This window comes from Macaca fascicularis, chromosome 1 (assembly GCF_037993035.2).
Source record: "Macaca fascicularis isolate 582-1 chromosome 1, T2T-MFA8v1.1".
Lineage (NCBI taxonomy): Eukaryota > Metazoa > Chordata > Mammalia > Primates > Cercopithecidae > Macaca > Macaca fascicularis.
The window spans coordinates 113,911,426-113,930,764 of record NC_088375.1 but is presented as its reverse complement, the minus strand read 5'-3'; the positions used below and the strand labels follow the sequence as shown (position 1 = coordinate 113,930,764).

The window sequence follows — 19,339 nt, the reverse complement described above, 5'->3', positions numbered from 1 at the left end:
CCATAGGCTCACGTTTGATCCCAACTGGCGGCTGCTTCTTGACATTAACTTTGGATTCCCAACCAGTAAATCTTAGCAAGATCTGAATTTCTCCAGGTATGATATTATTTTGTTTGACCATCCTTATCTTCAAGGGCTACCAAGAAGGAAGAAATAATTTATTTACCTCCCCAAAGGAAAAGGTTTTACCAATGAGACACTTTCTTACCATGACCCCAGGGCCCCCTGTGCCCTGTTCACTCGAGTGCCCTGTGTGGTCTGACAGGAGCTCATGCTGGTCACAGGATTTCTTATATGACTAACCTCCTTCCCAAATCCCAACTTCATGGTGGTGGTGATGACAGGTGTCCTGTATCCCGTGCTCATATCCCTGAAGTCATCAGCCTGTCTCCAGTTAGAAAAAATTACATGTATATGGTTGAGAGGCCTCTTTGGAAGTAGCAAAAGCTTTCTTACCTTCAGACATTAATGGTTGGAATGTACAATAGTATACACACTTTGGGAAAAAATGTGTGGCATATTCTTACAGAACTAAACAACTACCTATTCTATGACTCAGTAACTCCTAAGCATTTATCCAAGAGAAATTCAAACATATGTCCAGAAAACGATTTATACAAGAATGTTCATAGCAGTTTTATTGATAATAGGAAAAACTCAAAATATTCAAGTATCTGTCAATACAAGAATGGATCAATAAACTGTGATACATTCATTCCATGGAATGCCTAAAGGAACAAACTGTTGACACACAAAATAACATGGATGAATCTCAAAAACATTTTGAGTGCAATAGGAGCCATACGCAAAAGAGTGTGAGAAAAAAGATAAATAATAATGGTTTCAAGAAATGCAGAGCAGAGAGCCCAGAGGCAAAGACCCACAGGACAGTGGGTCGGTCCCAGGTTGTGGATCCTAATTAAGAAACTCCTGCTGGATTTTGCCCAGCTCCATTTCCAAACTATTTTGGGTCAGTGACTTCTTTATCGCCTCCATGTTCCCTCATTTTGAATGAGAATCCCTGTAGTTGTTATTCTATGTCTGTCTGTCCCATCATTTCACATTAGGGGCAGATAAGCTGTTTGTTCAGTTTCACAGTTCGACGGAGGGAAGGGAATTATGTCAAGGATCTGTACTTAATGGACACCCTCAGAAGCCTCATCAACACCAGGTGTGGATGTTTTAGTTGGGATTTTAAACTTTTGATCTGATGTGGTCTACATGACAGTTTTCATGTTGAACTAGTGCTTTAATGACATGAAAGCTGGAAACCTTAGGGGAGAGGGTGAATGCATTTTGCAGATGGGGGAATGTAAGTGTCTGACTGTGGTAGATGGAATTTCTGAAATGGTCCCCAAACATGCCACACCCTTGTCTCTAAAGCCTGTTGAGGTGATGAGACATCATTCCTGTGATTATGTTGTTATATGCCAGTTATGTGACTTTAAGATGGTGAGGTTGCCTGCATGAACTGGATCTAATCACATCACTCCATACATGACAGAGCTTCCTGTGGCTGGTTGGAGAAGATGAAGACAGAGAAGGTAGGAGCTTGAGAACAACTCCTTGAGTTGTTATTGGTTGAAAGATGAAAAGACAGGTAAGGAGGAAATTGCTTTCCTGGCCTCTGGAATCAGAGTGTCTCCGGGCTGACAGCCAGCACAGAAAAAGGGCCCTCAGTCCCCCCACAAACAAGAATAGGAACTCTTTCAATATCTGTAGTGGACTTGGAAAAACAGCTTGAGCTCTAGAAAACATAACACAGCCAGCCCAATCCTGGATTTTAGCCTCACATGACTCTGATCAGAGAACCCAGCCGCTTCATTCCAGACTTCCGTGGTTTCAAACCACTGGTTTGTGGTAATGTGATAATAGGCAGCAAGAGAAAACTAGTACAGGTGCCTGTCTCTCCTCTTGAGTTTCAATTTCAGATACATGGATGCTAACCCCTCTAAGAGAAAATCAATCAATCAATCAATCAATGAAAGAACTACAGTAAAAATCTTGCCCTCACCTGTATGTGGCTGTTCCAGAGCCCTTGACACCTGAAGAAGACAATGAGGGGTATTTCAGGCACGTGAGGAGTGTGGCTCTACTGTTATCAATCACATTTCTGAAAGAATAAAAATGGTTCAGGTCCGGCCGTGGCTCATGTCTGTAATCCTGGCATTTTGGGAGACCAAGACAGGTGGATCACTTGAGATCAACAGTTAGAGACCAACCTGGCCAACATGGAGAAACCTTGTCTCTACTAAAAATACAAAAATTAGCCGGGCGTGGTGGCAGGCACCTGTAATCCCAGCTATTCAGGAGGCTGAGGCAGGAGAATCACTTGAACCCAGGAGGTGGAGGTTGCAGTGAGCTGAGATCACACCATTGTATTCCAGCCTGAGGAACACAGCAAAAACTCCATCTCAAAAAAATAAAATTAAAATAAAGATGCTTCAGTACTTAACTCCACATATTATTATGTGAAAATGTATCATCTTGATTTTAATAGCAGATTTTTAAAAATTCCTTTTCCTGGCCGGGTGCAGTGGCTCATGCCTGTAATCCCAGCACTTTGGGAGGCCGAGGTGGGCAGATCACCTGAGGTCGGGAGTTTGAGACCAGCCTGACCAACATGGTGAAACGACATCTCTACTAAAAATATAAAATTAGCCGGGCATGGTGGCGCATGCCTGTAATCCCAGTTACTCGGGAGGCTGAGGCAGGAGAATCGCTTGAACCCAGGAGACAGAGGTTGCAGTGAGCTGAGATTGTGCCATTGCACTCCAGCCTGGCCAACAAGAGCGAAATTCCATCTCAAAAATTAATTAATTAATTAATTAAGTAAATGAATAAATAATTCTTTTTCTTCTGCTCACCAGACAAGGTTTGGTACCAAATAACAGTCACCAACACAGATGAACCAATTCAAGGAGAGCCATAAACAGGACCATAAACAGGACCACTATTATGTTCCCCAAAAAACCATCCCTAGAATGCAATCTATTCTCTACTTGTCACAAAACAAACACAACAGTCCACTATATAAAGTCCCAAACACATGAAAATGTAAATATAATGAAGTCTGCTTTCCAAATATTTATTCTATTCAGACTCAGTCATGGGGACCAGGGATTAGGAAATGATTACAAGGAGGTTCAAGGGAACATGGGGAAGTGACAAAATGTGCTAAAGTTGAACTCTGCTGATGGCTGCACAATTCTATAAATCAACTTAAATCATTGAGTTGTACATTGACAAGGGGTGACTTTTATAACAAGTACTTATTTAAACGAACTTTTGGGTTTCTATTCCAACATGGAAAGAGCTACGCAGTCATCACTTGTCCTCACAGCTAGAAAAAAGGCTGAATGAACTGAAAGTCAACCCTTCTAGGATGGACCAGAGAACTAAGGTCACAGGGAAAACTGCTACCCTAAAAATGAGAAAGACAGGCTAACATACAAGGAGTCACAGCTCACTGGGAAGAGAAGCTACTGGGGACAGCAACTGGAAGGAGCACTTAAATAGTATTAACAGATTACTAGAAGCTGAAGGTGGTCTGGCTAGAGCGTTAAAAACTCCTTGAAACCCAGACTAAGGGGGAATCTTACACATTTCCAATTTTTACTACAATGATCTCAACCAGGTTCTCATGACGAAGTTCAGAAAACCCCCTGAGGTTTGGCACTACCAACTTCAGGACTTACATTAAGCTACAGTAACCCAAATAGTGTGAAGCTGGTAAAAAGAGAAAACACACACAAATAGATCCATGGAAAAGAATACAGAGCCCAGAAGCAGGCCTACATACAGTCCACTGATCTTCCATGGAGGTTTAGAGACAACTTAAAACAGCAAAAATAGCCTTTGCAACTAGTGGTGCTAGGACAGCTGGACAACCACATGCAAAAAAATACATAAATAAATCCAGGTATGCATGTTATACCCTTTATAAAATAAATCTTACACGTAAATGTAAGGTGCAAAACCATAAGAATCCTAGGAGATAACACAGGAGAAAATCTCAGGGATCTTGGGTTCGATGATGGCTTCTTAGATACAAAACCAAAACCACAATCTACTAATGAAAAAAATTAAGTTGAGCCTCATTAAAATTAAAAACTTCAGCTCTGTGAAAGACATTGTTAAGAGAATGGAAAAAGCAAGTCACATAGTGGCAGAAAATATTTACAAAATAATCTGATGGAAAAATTGCTGTCCAAAATATATGAAGAATTCTGAGAACTAAAGAACACAAAGCAAAAAAAAAAAAAAAAAGTGAAAGATCTGAACACCTCATTAATAAGATATACAGATGCCAAAAAGCATATGAAAAAGACGCTCAAAATCATTTGTCATGAGGGAATTGCACATTAAAACAACAATGAGATATCACTGTAAACCTAGTAGAATGGCTAAAATGCAAAAAGGTGAACACACCAAATGCTGTCAAAGATGAGGAGCAAGCAGAACTCTCCATAGCTAGTGGAAATCAAAAGGGTACAGTCACTCTGGAAAACTTAAGTTCACTCAAAATCCTGCACATAAGTACTTACAGCAATTTTATCACCATTGTCAAAACTTGGAAGTACCCAAGATACCTTTCACCAAGTGAATGAATAAACAAACTGTTGTAGCCATACAATGAAATCTGATTCAGTGATTTTAAAAAACAAGCTATCAAGCCATGAAAGCACATGGAGGAACTTTAAGTACATAATGCTAGAAAGAAGCCAGTCTGGAAACCTACATACTGTACGATTCCAACTCTAGGACGTTCTTGGAAAGTCAAAAAGATAGAAGTAGTAAAATGATGAGTGGTTGTCAGGGGTGGAGGAGAGGAGGAGGCAAGAAATGGTGAAGCACAGGGAATTTTCAGCAGTGAAACTATTTTGCATGATGCTGTATTGGGGATTTAGGACATTATGTAATTGCCAAAACCCATAATCTGTGAAACTCAAAGAATGAACTCTAATGTGAACTACCGACTTTAGTTGATAATGATGTATCAATAGTGGTTCATCAATTGTAACGAATGGACCACACTAATACAACATACTAATAGGGGAAATTGTGTGCTGGAGGACAGGGGAGCCTAGAACTCTCTGTACTATCCACTCCATTTTTCTGTAAACCTAGAACTGTTCTAAAAAATAAAGTCTATTAATTTTTTTAAATGAGGATGCAGCAGCCCCATACCAAGGTTTTGGTTGCATCCTGCTCTTGTGTGGTTAGTACTTCGCACTGAAGTTCACCCACCTGAAGTCAGAGCAGTTGGAGATTTCAACGCCTGTGCCATTTACCTCTAACCCTGGGGTGCCCCCAGAACACAGATAGCAGGTCAGTTAGGTAGAAGAAGACTCAGTGATCTGGACAGTGCAGGCTTCTGGTAAGGACAGGTACAAACCATCTGGGTGGGCAGAACTTGGTGAAGACTAGGAACAACTGAGACTCAGCAGCTGCCCTAGTGGCACCCACAAATCAAAGGAGGAGGGGGCTGGGAGGAGCTAAGGGCTACAGGACGAGCTCCCTGCCTGCAAGATAGAAGCAGCTCCAGAGATTTTGGTAAATAATGTAGGCTTCAGTACAGTGGGGTCTATTCAAAAAAGTAGAGAGAACGAAAAGGAAAGAAAAAGAGACAGCATGAGAGAGAGAGAAAGAAAAAGAAAAGAAAGGAAGAAAGGAAAGAAGGGAGGGAGGGAGGGAAGGAGGAAGGAAGGAAGGAAGGGAGGGAGGAAAGGAGGAAGGAAGGAAGGGAGGGAGGGAGGGAGGAAGAAAGGGAGGGAGGGAGGGAGGGAAAGAATAGAGAGAGAAAGAGAGTGGGAGGGAAGGAAGGCAGGAAATGAACAAATTTACATGAAGATGAGAACATCCAGGGGAACTTACACCATCAACATTTTCCATTAACAGGAACATGCTAACTAGTTATTAGAGAAAGACACACTACTGTAAAACCATATACTGTTTCCATGGGGTACAACCCCTTCCTCCTCCTCTGAAACACATTCTGTCTCTGGCCCACTGTTCCCAGAAATACTGAGTCTTGTCTTTGGATAAGTCCTGGTGCCCACAAGAATGAAATGAGACAGTGGACCCCAGAACACCAGGCCAGACCTTCCCTGCTGCTCCCTGTCCACTCCAGAAGCTGCCCGGCTGCAGGTGGGGGCCTCAGCCCCTGGGTCTGACGTCGTCCATTTGCCATTCTCACTGGACTTCTCTCCCTGCACTGGCTCCTACTGTCCCAGGACCTGGTGGGCGGCCACGTGAGAAGGACACAAACAGGCCATGCCCCTTTCTTTCTCCCCCCTCAATGCCTGCAGTGTTGGGTTCCATGGGGTAGTGACCAGAGATTTACTCATTATGGGGCCTCTAGCCCAGACCAGGGCCTGGTACCTAACAGTCACCCCATGAAGGCTCAGTGAAAGAAGGCGTCCACCACACGGTCCTGGGAACCAAGAATTCCACTGTGGCCCATAAATTCTATGTCCTACAGGATTCTGGAATGGGAGACGGGAAAGGCCTTCAAGAGTGGCCACTCTTTTAACCCATTATACTGGCAACTGAGCCATGTTTCCCCATCCTGGACACATCTAGAGGGCAGTGCCTAAAACCAGACACATCTCCCCACCCAGGACAGTGCAGGGGCCTTAGCCTGGGGGATGCGGGTGGACAGGGAGGGGGTGAGCCATGAGAGCTGAAGGGGAGAAGGCAGGTGAAAGGGGATGGCAGGGTGGAAACAGAGAGAGAAATGGGGGCAGAGAATGGGGGGTGAAAGGGGAAGAGAGAGGAGAGGGATGCAGATCTAGCTACTGAGGAAAAGTCCTGGAGAGAACACTGTCCTCTCCCGAGGTAAAATCACTTCCACCTGACCACGGCACTGCAGGTTGTGGGCGGCACACGCTGTGAATATTTGTTCGTTCATTTAACAACTATTTATTTAATATCTGTTTCATGCCAGGCAAGGCCCTGCGATGTTTAGGGCCCTTGGCATCTTCCCTTCACATCTGAGTCATAATAGAAAGAGGACTCTGACCCCATCGGGCTGGCAATGCCTCGGGACTTTTACCTATTGGATCTGGCAGCTCTTCCTGACGGCCCACACCATGTGAGGCTGCTCTTGGTGCACCGAATGGGGACGTTTCTGCATCAGTGCCTCGGAGAGTCCACTGGAAGCCCTGGACAGTGGGAGTTGGTGGCACCCCAGCATGGAGGCCAAGAGCACACAGCACTGAAGCTCCAGACACCCTCAGGAGGACGGTAAGGGACAATCTGCTGGTGAGAGCCTGGGTCACCAGGAACCTTCACCTGCATCTAAACAGCATTTGCCTTCAGATTGCCTATGAGATAAAAGAGAGAAATCAAGGTTAACATTGAAATTTGGGGCTTGGGCAACTTGAAGGACGGAGCTGCCATTTACGGAGACTGGGAAGACCCAGGGAGGAGCAGGTTGAAAGGCGGTGGGGAACTAGACTTGGTTGGGTTTCTGTCATATGTAATCAACAGTCCTGACTAGCCTGGGCAACACAGTAAGACCCCGTCTCTGAAAATAAAAAATGAAAAATTAGCCAAGCATGGTGGCACACACTTGTAGTCTCAGCTACTTGGGAGCCTGAGGCAGGAGGATTCCTTGAGCCTTGAGTTAGAGGACAGTGAGCTATGATGGCACCACTGCACTCCAGCCTTGGGGGGAGAAAATAGAGTCCTTACTAAATACTTGAGTAGCCAGGGAAGTTTTCACAAAGTAAGTAATATTTGAGGCAGATCTTAGTGAACAAGAATTCGATTCTTTCTGTTAGGGAATTAAGAGTGTGTGGGTGTACCGGGTCCTATTGTGGGGAGGGGTGGGTAGGGATAGCATTAGGAGATATACCTAATGTAAATGACGAGTTAATGGGTGCAGCACACCAACATGGCACACGTATACCTATGTAACAAATCTGCATGTTGTGCACATGTACCCTAGAACTTAAAGTATAATAAAAAATAAAAAATAATAAAAATAATTTAGAAAAGAGTGTGTGGGTGTAGTTAGTTAATGCTTATTGAACTATCTTTGGAATCTCATCTACTGGTCAGTCTGGTCTATCTGCACACGTATATTCTATACACTGTCTCACTGAGCTGTCGCTAGGTTATGCTTCAGTAACAAAAGCACCCAAATCTCAGCAGCTACACATACAAAGGTTTATTTTTCACTGACATTTCCTTTTATGGTAGGTTGACCATGACTCTGCTCTATACCAGCTATTTTATTTGTTAAATGGTGAAAACTGTGATACTTGGAGATTGTTGAATATGGTATTAGTATGTTCATTCATTCGTTCATTCATTTCACAAATATTTATTCAATATCTGTTTCATGCCAGGCAAGGTCAAGTACTGAGAATACAGTGGTGAATAAAAGAGACAAAATCTCTAATTTCCAGGAGCTTATACTGAAAATGAGATTAACCACATACAAAATAATCATAACAACAATGAATACTATATTCATAAATAATAGCTGTAAGAGATTTTAGTAAAACTTTTAAATTAGGAAAATATAAAAATTATTAAAACTAAAATGGCCAGGTGTGATGGCTCAGGTCTGTAATCCCAACACTTTGGGATGCCAAGGTGGAGGATCATTTGAGCCCAGGAGTTTGAAACCAGTGTGGGCACTACAGGAAAATCCTGTCTGCAAAAAATAGAAAATTAGCCCAGCATGGTGGTGCATGCCTATAGACCCAGCTACTAAGGAGGCTGAGGTGGGAGGACTGCTTGAGCCTGAGAGGTCAAGGCTGCAGAGAGCGATGATCATACCACTGCACTCCAGCCTGGGCGACAGAGCAAGACACTGTCTCAAGAGAAAAAAAAATTATTCGATGTAGTCCAAAAACTCTTATGTAGAATACTATTGTTCACATCACATCACATCAGCCCTTTAAATGGCTTAACACTTATTTAGGTACGATCTATAGTTTTCCTGGTAATTAAATACCTAAGAACAATTAAGTATAAAAGAGTCACTGCCTTGACAGGAAGATTGTAAAAATTTTAAAAAGACAAATAAATAAATAAAAGAGTCAAAACTGTAGCTCTGTGGGGCTCAAATAACATCTAATTCAAGTCACAATGAACATCTAGCAATCATTCTGAATACCATATAATTCACTTAATACATTTTGCCTGAACACCCAACACATCTGAATTACCAGCACCTGTATGTAGCCAAGAAACTGACATTTATAAATTATCATCTATGACTCCATCTGCTCTATGCACTTATTTTTAAATTTTTATTCATTTATTTATTATATTTATTTTTTGTAGAGATGGGATTTCACTATTTTGCCCAGGTTGGTTCAGAAACAGAAACAGACCCACACTAATTTCATAAATCAGATGACCATACAGCCATTCGATTTATGAAAAAAAGTGCCACACGGTGCAGAAGGAAAAGGATGATCTTTTCAATAAATGGTGCCGGATGAAGCAGACACATCCATGTAGTAAAAAGTGAATCATAGCCAGGTGGGGTGGCTCACACCTGTAATCCCAGCACTCTGGGAGGCTGAAGCAGGAAGATTACTTGAGCCCAAGAGTTTGAGACCAACCTGGGAAACATGTTGAATCCCCATCTCTACAAAAAATATGAAAATTAGCCAGGCATGGTGGCACACACCTATAGTCACAGCTACTCAGGAGGCTGAGGTGGGAGGATCACTTGAGCCAGGAGGTGGAGGTTTCAGTGAGCTGAGATCCTGCCACGGCACTCTAGCCTGGGCAACAGAGTGAGGTCCTGTATGAAAAAAAAAAAAAATACAAAAACTAAAATAAAATTGCTATAAGGTCAACACAGAAAAATGTATTCATACTCTTAAGTTAGGCATTGACTTATTAAGCAGGACACAAAAAGCAGTAACCATAAAGGAAAAGACTGATAAAGTATAATTTCATTAAAATTAAGAATCTCAGGCTGGGTGCAGTGGCTCATGCCTGTAATCCTAGCACTTTGGGAGGCCAAGGCAGGTGTATCACTTGAGCCCAGGAATTCCAGACCAGCCTATGCAATGTGGCAAAACTCCATCTGTACTAAAAATATAGAAAAGAGCTGAGTTTGGTAGTGCTTCCCTGTAGGTCCCAGCTACTTGGGGACTGAGGCAGGAGGATCACCTGAGCCTTGGGAGGACAAGGTTGCAGCGAGCTGTGATTGTGCCACTGCACTCCAGCCTGGGCAACAGAGTGAGATCCTGTCTCAAAAAGAAAAAAAAAAGTTAGAGAATCTCCATTCATGAAAAAACACCATTAAAAGAGTGAAAAGGCAAGCTACAGATTGAAAAAAGGGAAATGCAATACATATATATCCTAGAAAGGATGTATATCCAGAATAAAGTATCACAAATCAACAGAAAAACAAGCATATCAATGAAAACTGGATAAAAAGATTTAACAGGCACTTCACAAAAGAGGACATATAAATGGCAATAAAAGATACTCAATACCAGGAAAACACAAAATGAAACCACACTGATATATTACTGCTCCCCTACTAAAATGGCAAAATAATTTTTAACTGACAGGCATCAGCAAGGATGTGGGGTAACCAGAATATCCCTACTAAATGGTACAACCACTTTGGGAAAATGTTCAACAATATGTAATACTAAAGTTTTATCATTCATATGCCTCTAAAACTAACAATGCCACTCCTACAAATATACCCCAGTCTAGTAATGTTCTATTTCTTGATCTGTGGTGGTTCACTTGGTAAAAATTCGTTACCTGTACTTTTTTTTTTTTTTTTTTTTTTTTTTTGAGACAGGGTCTCACTCTGCCATCCAGGCCAGAGTGCACTGCCATGATCACGGCTCACTGCAATCTCAACATCCTGGGATCTGGTGATCCTCCCACCTCAGCCTACGGGGTAGCTGGGACTACAGGCACACACCACAACACACAGCTAACTTTTGTATTTTTAGTGGAGATAGGGTTTTGCCACGTTTCCCAGGCTGGTCTGGAAACCCTGGGTTCAAGTGATCTACCCACCTTGGCGTCCCAAAGTGCTGGGATTACAGGTGTGATCTACTGCGCCCGGACCACCTGCACATTTAAAATTGTGAACTTCTTCTGTATACTTCAGTAACTTTTCGAAGATTTCTTTGACAGGAAGTTCTCAGAAATCTTAAAGCTAGCATGTCACAATAGAAAAAAAGAGCTTCTGGTTCACTGGTGAAATTTTACTAATACAATTTAAAAACAAAAAGAAAGGTGCTAACACACATCAACTCAGAACAAAGATTAAACACTACCAGCAGATCACTTTTCTTTAACTTCCTGAAGCACTGGGATTCATTCTTTCAGCAAAGAAAGGATGAACAACACTGGAACCCAAAGAAAAGATACCACTGCAAGAAAAGACTTCTTTTCCAAAGCAGCTCTAGCAGCAAAAGATAGGAGGAAAGCGAGGAAACCACGCCAAACGTCTTGCTTAACTCTTCGGTGAAAGGACGCCAAATGAGATGATCTAAGAAGCTAGAAAGACAGACAGACAGACACAGGGAAATCACAGCAACTCTTTGGACTGCAAACACCAACCCCACAATCCAACCTACTGGAAATCCTGCGGTTAATTTGAGACTTGCCCCGCTAGTCGTGAGGTGATTCAGTGATGGCTACAAACGCTCCTCATGTGCATCCTGGACCTGGCACACCTGGCTTGCCCATCAGCAGCCTGAAGACACCGCCAGGAGCAGAATCCCGGAGGCCAATAAAAATCCCAATTTTACAAGTCAGGGGCACGAGCCCTCTCGCCTCTAAGGTCCGCAGAGGGAACCGACTTCCGGCCTCCAAGATGCGGTGGGGGGGTCAGTGTCCTCCATATGATATACGAGGACGTGCCCTCGAAGCTGCTCCGTCCCTCCACCCCCTGGGATGCCACAGAACACCGCCAGGGAGTTTCTTCCCCAGCGCCCAGGAGATGTGGGCTGCAGGGCGGCAGCAGCAGGCGAAGAATCCTGCGCAGGGAACTTAGGCCTCCGCGTGCACACACCCGCCCCTCACGCGCCATGGCGGCCGCGCCTCGACCCAGCTGTGCGCCTGCGGGTCCCGGATTCACCGCCTGCCCGGCCTGGCGCAGCGCCCTCACCTCGGAAACCCTGGGTGGACGTCGCGGTAAACCTTAACTTCCCATCCAGAGGGCAGCCCCGCCGCTGCGCTCCGGCCCGCTCCTGGCGCCGCGGGTCCCCTGTCCCGCGTTCCCAAAAGCACCGCGCTCACTTAGAAGCTCAGGCAGCCTCGCGACCCTCACCTACTCCTGCCAGTACCGCCGCTGTCTCAACCGCCACCCAGCCCCTCGCCTGCGGCCCGCTTGCTCCTCAGGGTTCGGCTCTGCAGCCTCAGGAGAGTCCAAGGCGCAGGCGCGGCGGGGCCTTAACGGGACCCAGCTGCCTCTACCGCACAAGGGGTTCCAGCAGGTTAGCGGCCGCGTCGACCAAGAAAATGAGTTAACTGAGGGAATGGACCGAGTGCAGCGGGACCGGGAAATCCCTCTCTCCCCTCCGCCTCTCTTTCAAAGCAACAGCCCGCGACCCTGCAAATCGCTGATTTCCCCGGCCACTTGAACCGCCCCTGCCAGGTTAAAGAGGCAGAAGACACACTCCCTCGGGGGCCCGGGGCGACCCCGCGCTTAGGACTGCAGGCCTGGCGCTGCCGCACCGGCCCGAGTCTGACCTCCCGCCCGGGCACGCGGTGCAGACTCGCAGGCTTCAGAAGGCAGCCCCCAGCTCCCCCGAGAGGTGGCCTTAGGTCACTAGCTAAAACAATAACCAACGTGTCAATGGCACTTGTAATTATTTTCTAACTTAAATTTATAACAGATTTTGCAGATGGGCTTCCACTGAAATAAGCCTTTGAGAAAAAGAAAAACTTTTTTTCCAACAAGATTAGGAAATACCAAGAAATAGGAAGTAAAGCCATGCCGTCCACCCAGCTAACAACTTTGAAAACTTGGAATTTTATCTAAGGCAAATGTTTGCATAACTTTAGGTCATGCCATTATTTAAAGTCAATTTCAATTAACAATTTCATTGCAACTGAATTCATCTTGTATAAGAAAACTAAGATACATCCCTGATAATCTACCTCACCCCTCCTATATTCCATCCATCAGCAAATCCTACTGGTTTTTACTTTCCAAATTTTCCTTGAATCTGTCCTCTTCTATCTCCTCCATCACCACCCTAGTCTAGGCTACCTTCACCTGGCGAGTGGGGGTGGAGGGACTACTGACCTAGTCTCCTTGTGGTTTACCCATATTCCCTTTATCACTTCTCTAATCTCAACACAACAGGCAGAGTGGCTTTTTCAAAATATGATGTGACCCTGTCACTTCCCAGCCCAAACCACTTCAACACCTTCCCATTCTCTTAGACAAAACCTCCTAACTAACCAAGCCCTGAATGGCCAGGCACCTTGCCCACTTCTCCATCTCTTCTCACTACTCAGACCAATTCCATTCTGCTCTCTCTGCTCGAGCCAAACTGGCCTCTTTTATTCCCTATTTACCAGCTTCCTGGCCTCCACAGAGCTTTTGCTCGTGCTTTGCTCTGTGCCTGGAAGGTTCTTCTAACCTCTATCCTTCTGAGAACAGCTGTAGTCTCCACCTCTGAAAAGCACCTTCTGACCTCCCTACAGTTGTGCCTTACTCCTATCACATTGCATGAAACTGTAATCGGGTGGTTATTTTGGGGAATTTTTTACTATCAGCTAGGTAAGCCCAGGATTTGGTTTTGTTTGGCTCATGGTTTGTATTTCCACATTTGTTAGATACATATTTGTTCATAAATGAGAATGACAGATGCCAGAAGTTGAAGTAAATTTGGCATAAAGTCCGAGAAAGGTAAAATGTCACAATCTGACATTTGGAGTCAGAATGTAGAAACTTCAGTTATATTAAAACTGATTTTATATCATTTTAGGCTGGGTTGTTACAGTAACCTTTAAAACTGAGTTCTCAAAGAGCCTTGTATAAACACCTGAATTAATAATGATAAGCCATGGGATGGCCCACATAAAACTAATAACATTGGTTGCTTCAAGACAGGAAGACTGAGCCAGGCACAGTGGCTCATACCTGTAATCCAAGCACTTTGGGAGGCCAAGGCCCGGAGATCATTTGAGCTCAGGGGTTTGAAACTAGCCTGAGTAACTTAATGAGACCCTGTCTCTACACAAAATACAAGCAAAATTAGCTGGGCATGGTGGCGGACACCTGTAGTCCCAGCCATTTGGGAGGCCGAGGTCGGAGGATTGCTTTAGCCCAGAAGGTTGAGGCTGCAGTGAGCCATGATCATGCCACTGCACTACAGCCTGGACGACAGAGCAAGATCCTGTCTCAAAAAAAAAAAAAAAAACCAGAGAGAGAGAGAGAGAAATGAAGACTGGTGACTGGTGGCTACTGGTGGAAAGATTTTTACGACATGCCCAAAAGGTTTAAAATTGTAACTTTTTTATTTTAAAGTCTGTGAAGATAAATGACACAAAAGAGCACATACCTTCTCATTTATTTGAAATTCTAAAAAGGGGAAAATTAATCTGTGGTGAAAAAAATCGTAACAGTGGTTCCCTCTGGCAGGGGATTGACTGGGAAGATACATGAGAGAAATTTCTGGGTGGTAAAAATGGTCTCTGTCTTGATAGGGATATGAGTCCATAAGTGTATTCATTTGTCAAAAAACATACAGGTAACATTTCAATGAAAGTAAATTTTACCTTAAAAACTGTAAGAATAAATACAAATTCAAAATCTACTAGCTACCACCTAGTTGAGTATTCAGTGTCTATGGGTATTAGCCCAGGCTATACATACACCATTTCGTTTAGTCCTCATACCGTCCTCATGGGGTAGGTATTATTGTCATAACCCCCTTGCATATGAAGAAGCCAAAATGTAGTAAATACCAAATAACTTGCCTTGATTTATACCCCTGGAAAATGGTGGAAGAGCTTTAAACACCATCAGTCAAATGCCAGAGTTGTTAAACATTAGACCCTATAGCACTTCTCTGAAATTATAGTATTTTTGGTGTGTGTGTGTATATATATACACACACACACTAGATCAAGAGCTTCACAATGATTGAAATCATAGTTTGTCTTTTTGCTTGTTTGAGGTTTATGTTTTTGTTTTATTTCATTATTTTAAAGACTGAGTCTCGGCTGGGCACAGTGTCTCACGCCTGTAATCCCAGCACTTTGGGAGGCCAAGGTGGGTGGATCACTTGAGGTTCAAGACCAGCCTGGCCAACATGGTGAAACCCTATCTCTACTAAAAATACAAAATTAGCCTGGCGTGGTGGCACGCACCTGTAATCCCAGTTACTCGGAAGCAGAAGTTGAGCAGCGAAAACGAAAGTGAGATAAAAGTAGTGACTCAAAAGCTTATGGCTGGCAAGATCCAGAGCAAACCAGTAAGGGCAGCTCCTCAGAGATAGGCATGCATATGAGAGAGAAAAAGTAGCCTTAAAATGATCCCGTGTGATAATCAGCTCATTAAAGCTAATGCATATAGACTGCATATCATGGATATACTTAAAATTATGGGATGAAAATGATGCGGAAGTGCACAGGCGCCAAAGTAACTAAGCAACCCACCTATCAATCAGAAGGCACATGCTGGGTAGAGATTAGGCAGCCCCAGGAAAAGCAGAAAAAAAAAAAGTATAGAAAGACTCAAAGCCCAAAGTTCACCAAACTTACATTGATCTCATTTGCAGAGGTCAGCCCATTCTCCCCTCTCTGAGAGTGTTACTGTGCTTAATAAGTCTTTTGCTGCTTTGCTACATGTGTGTGTCATGTCCAATTCTTTGTTTGAGACACCGAGAACCTGGGACTTCAGAACACCAGCCGGTAACAAAGGTGTGTAAGCTCAGGAGGGAGGAAAGAAAGGGGAAGGGGGCTAGAGCAGATTCAGACATGAGATGCATTCACCCTATGAAGTGAACCTGGGTCTCCAGCGTGGGAGTTGACAATTCTATTACTGAACCATCAGTGTTCCATGTGGTATAACCTCTCATGGGTTAAAAAACAAAAAACAAAAAAAAAAAACTCTAGTGTTATGAGCAGACATGAAGGGGCAGGGGGGATGGAGGTGGGAATGTTCTATAGTAGGCTTACACAGATGTCTTTGGAAAACAGAGCTAACAAAGCAACAGGCACTTAAAGCAAAGGCTTGTCCTAAACCTCCTGTTGTTTGCCATGGGAAGAAATCTTGGAGTGAAATTTTCACTTTCTCTCTTGTGCAGATCTCTGTAAGACACAAAAGTTTGGAAGACAGTCATTTTGATCCCTGGACTTTTCTAGAGACTCAAAAGACGCATCTGAGGAGAAAAGCTCTGGGTCCCTGGGATAAATGTGCCACTCGACATGCCTCCTGGAGTGGCCAAAGACAGTGTGGTTAAGAAAAGAAATATTGGAGTGAATTTTCACTCACTCCCACTTTTGTAGATTTCTTAAAAACATGAGTTTAGAAGCAAGATACTTGGCTTTTTCACATGACTCAAAAGAGGTGTAGATGAAGAGAAGCTCGAACATCCCACAGATCTTCTGGAGTAACCTGAACACATCCCTAAATCTCTAGCTCCTGGGTCTTTGAAAGCCTGTTTAGGGAAAGAATTGGTGATTGTCTCAAGGTTGGGAGGAAAGGGTTTGGGAAGCACCAAGACATGGGTTGGCAAAAAGATTACATCATCAGTGAGGAAATGAAATTTCCAGAGGTTTTTGCCAGATCTAGGACCAGAGACAAAGGCCTGGATGAATTTCCTGTGTATTTCTATAGAGGTCTGTTATCTAGTTGTATAGAGCCTGTTTCACAATTAGGCTCTTTCAAATCCTGTGTGTTGATTTAAATGCATTATAAATAACTTGATAATGTTGCCTGACATACGTCCTCTATGCAAGACTTTGCTCTGGGTGTCCTTTCTGTTTGCTCGCTGTGTCTACTCAAGAGTCCTATACAAACCTATTTTAGAAACACCAAAGTCCTTCCAGAGACTCTTCAAAATTAGATCTAGTGAAGCCGCACCCGCATTGGTAGTTCAGCGGTGGCGTTCTCCCTACCCACATGGGAGACCTGGGTTCAACTCCCGGCCAAAGCAGGCCTTTTTACCCTTCATGCTCCAAGTTCATGCTCGAAGGGCTGTTACATGTCTACCCACCAAAGTTATTGTACTACACAGGCTGTACAGCATTTAGGGGCCTTGGGTCCTGGTGGCTGGAAGCTAACCCAAGTGGCGGGCCACCTCTGGAGTGTTTTCTGTGCTGGATCTAATCTTGAATTTAAAGTTCCTCTGCTCAAAGCCTGTCTTTGAAAGTGGGGGTGTTTCTGGTGGGTTGCTGCAGTTTGGAATACTGGGAACTAAATAAAGCCTTTGCTACTTTCATCTAGTCTCCGGGCAAATCCCTGGGTAACCCAAAGGCCATCAGATGGATTCCCATGCTGGGCTTTCCCCTACCTTAGACCACATCTCACTATGGAGTGAGGATCAAGAAGTAAAGGTCCGGAAAGGAGAGAAGCTGCGGGGGCCGGGGAGACTCTTCCTTGGTCAGAGAGGCGTCAGTGGCCCAAGGAAAGGGAGGATTGTGAGGAGGTATCCGCCTGGAGATGAGGGGAGCAGCAGAGACAGAGTCTCATGCACAGGTGTGCCCAGACACCCTGAACCAAGTTACTTAACCTCATCAACCACTGTGGCATCCACAGGGTCTGTGGGGCCGTCGGTCTTCCGGGAGGGATTCTGTGTCCCTGTTATTGTGTGTCAACAGGTGTTAGCCTGATATTTATATTTTCAATGAGAGAAAACGAACTCCAGAATTTGGAAACTGTTTTTCCGGCTTTGCTTTATACCTCTTGGACACTCCTTCGAAGGATTGGATCTGAGGGGCACTGGGGTGTGACTATGGTAGACAAGGGATGATTAATTTTCATCCAAAAATCCTTGGCGGATTCTCCCACTCTCCGGCTCCCCAGTCTAACAGTAGTTTAAAACAGAAAATCAGCAGCATTTGGAGAGGTTTTTTTCCTTTGCGTTTTAATAATAAACTTGATTTATTCAATTCTAAAAGTTTTCTTATTCTGAGGTTGTCTTTCTATATTTTGAGTATAAAATGATGGCCATAGTATGTTGGACCCACCAAGGTTCTTCTCTTCACTTGTTTATTTGTAATGTCTCTTTGTAATCTGAGAATTTCCTGAGTAAACTGGGAACTGTTATACATAATTCCTTGCTTTTGAACATTCTTTGTAAACAGGAATCAGAATTGGGGGTGAGGAGGGAGGGAGGACTAGGAGTGCTGATTTGTGTAACAGAAAATCAGGGATTACTTATGTGATGGAGCAAAGGGTTTAAAAACTCTTAGCTTCTGCAAATTTCCCCTTTTACTGTTTGCTGAAGAAAATTCTGTCTTTGACTCCCGTCCTTACCTTCTCCTGGCCTGTGAGAAGCTTCCTCCCTATTCAGTTTATTTCCTCCTCCCCTCCCCTCCCCTCCCCTTCCCACCGCCCCACCCCCCACCCCGCAGCCCCCTCCCCTTTTTCAGTGCAGCTGCTGGAGGAAAGTCGGGTTTGGGAGAAGACCCACACAGGCAAGAACAGCAGGAGAACACTGACATGGTTACACTCTTGTCGCCAGCACTGTCATTAAGACGTCGTGAAAAGACACAGTCAACAGAGGAGAGCAGAGAATAATATCTCCGTTTCAGCGATTCCAGGATGTTGTGCCAATTGTCCAGAGTCCTTGATCCGATGTGGTAAAGAGCTAGGGACATTTTCCCTGAAGGCTTTGACTGCTGGCAAAATCTCATTAAAGGTGTATACATTGATAGGTTAGCCACAGGATGGGTAAAAGAAAAGCCTCTGTCCTACATCTGCCAAGGTATATGTGTAAGAATACATTCTGCGGCATTATTTTTTATTGTAAAATAGCAGAACGAATTTATTACTCAATAATTACAAAGTGTTCAAATGTATGTGACTATATACGGACGATGAAAAACGCAGCGTTAAAAAGACAATACTGATGACTCAGATGATGTTACTGATGAAAATAATAACATGACAATTACTGAGCATTTATGGCACTCTTGCATGCATTACCTTATTTAAAGTTCAGAACAACCAAGGAAATCAGTAACTTGTGGCGGGCGTGAGAGGTTCCGAGGCACAAAAGGAAGATAGGCATTCAATGAACACCAGGATAGAAGACCCGCAGTAGGAGAAGCGAGAGGAAGAGGAGTCCGCCAGGTGGGATGCTGCAAGCCGCTGGATAGCTCGGCGGAGAGAGGGCGCTCCCGCTCCGCGAGCCTCCCTGCGATC

General features: G+C 44.0%; 1 long non-coding RNA gene across 2 annotated transcripts; it reads right to left on the bottom strand.

Annotated features, from left to right (window-relative positions):
- On the bottom strand, window positions 1–7,296 carry LOC135967996 (uncharacterized). 2 transcript variants are annotated; one of them, XR_012415961.1, is made up of 4 exons: window positions 7,058–7,296; window positions 2,015–2,113; window positions 304–384; window positions 25–136 (listed from the first exon to the last, which is right to left on the bottom strand). It is a non-coding gene; the product is annotated as an uncharacterized lncRNA (long non-coding RNA). The 2 variants fall into 2 exon arrangements; XR_010582410.2 differs by lacking the exon at window positions 304–384 and having other exon boundaries at window positions 1–136.
- Window positions 7,297–19,339: the final 12,043 nt, after the last annotated feature.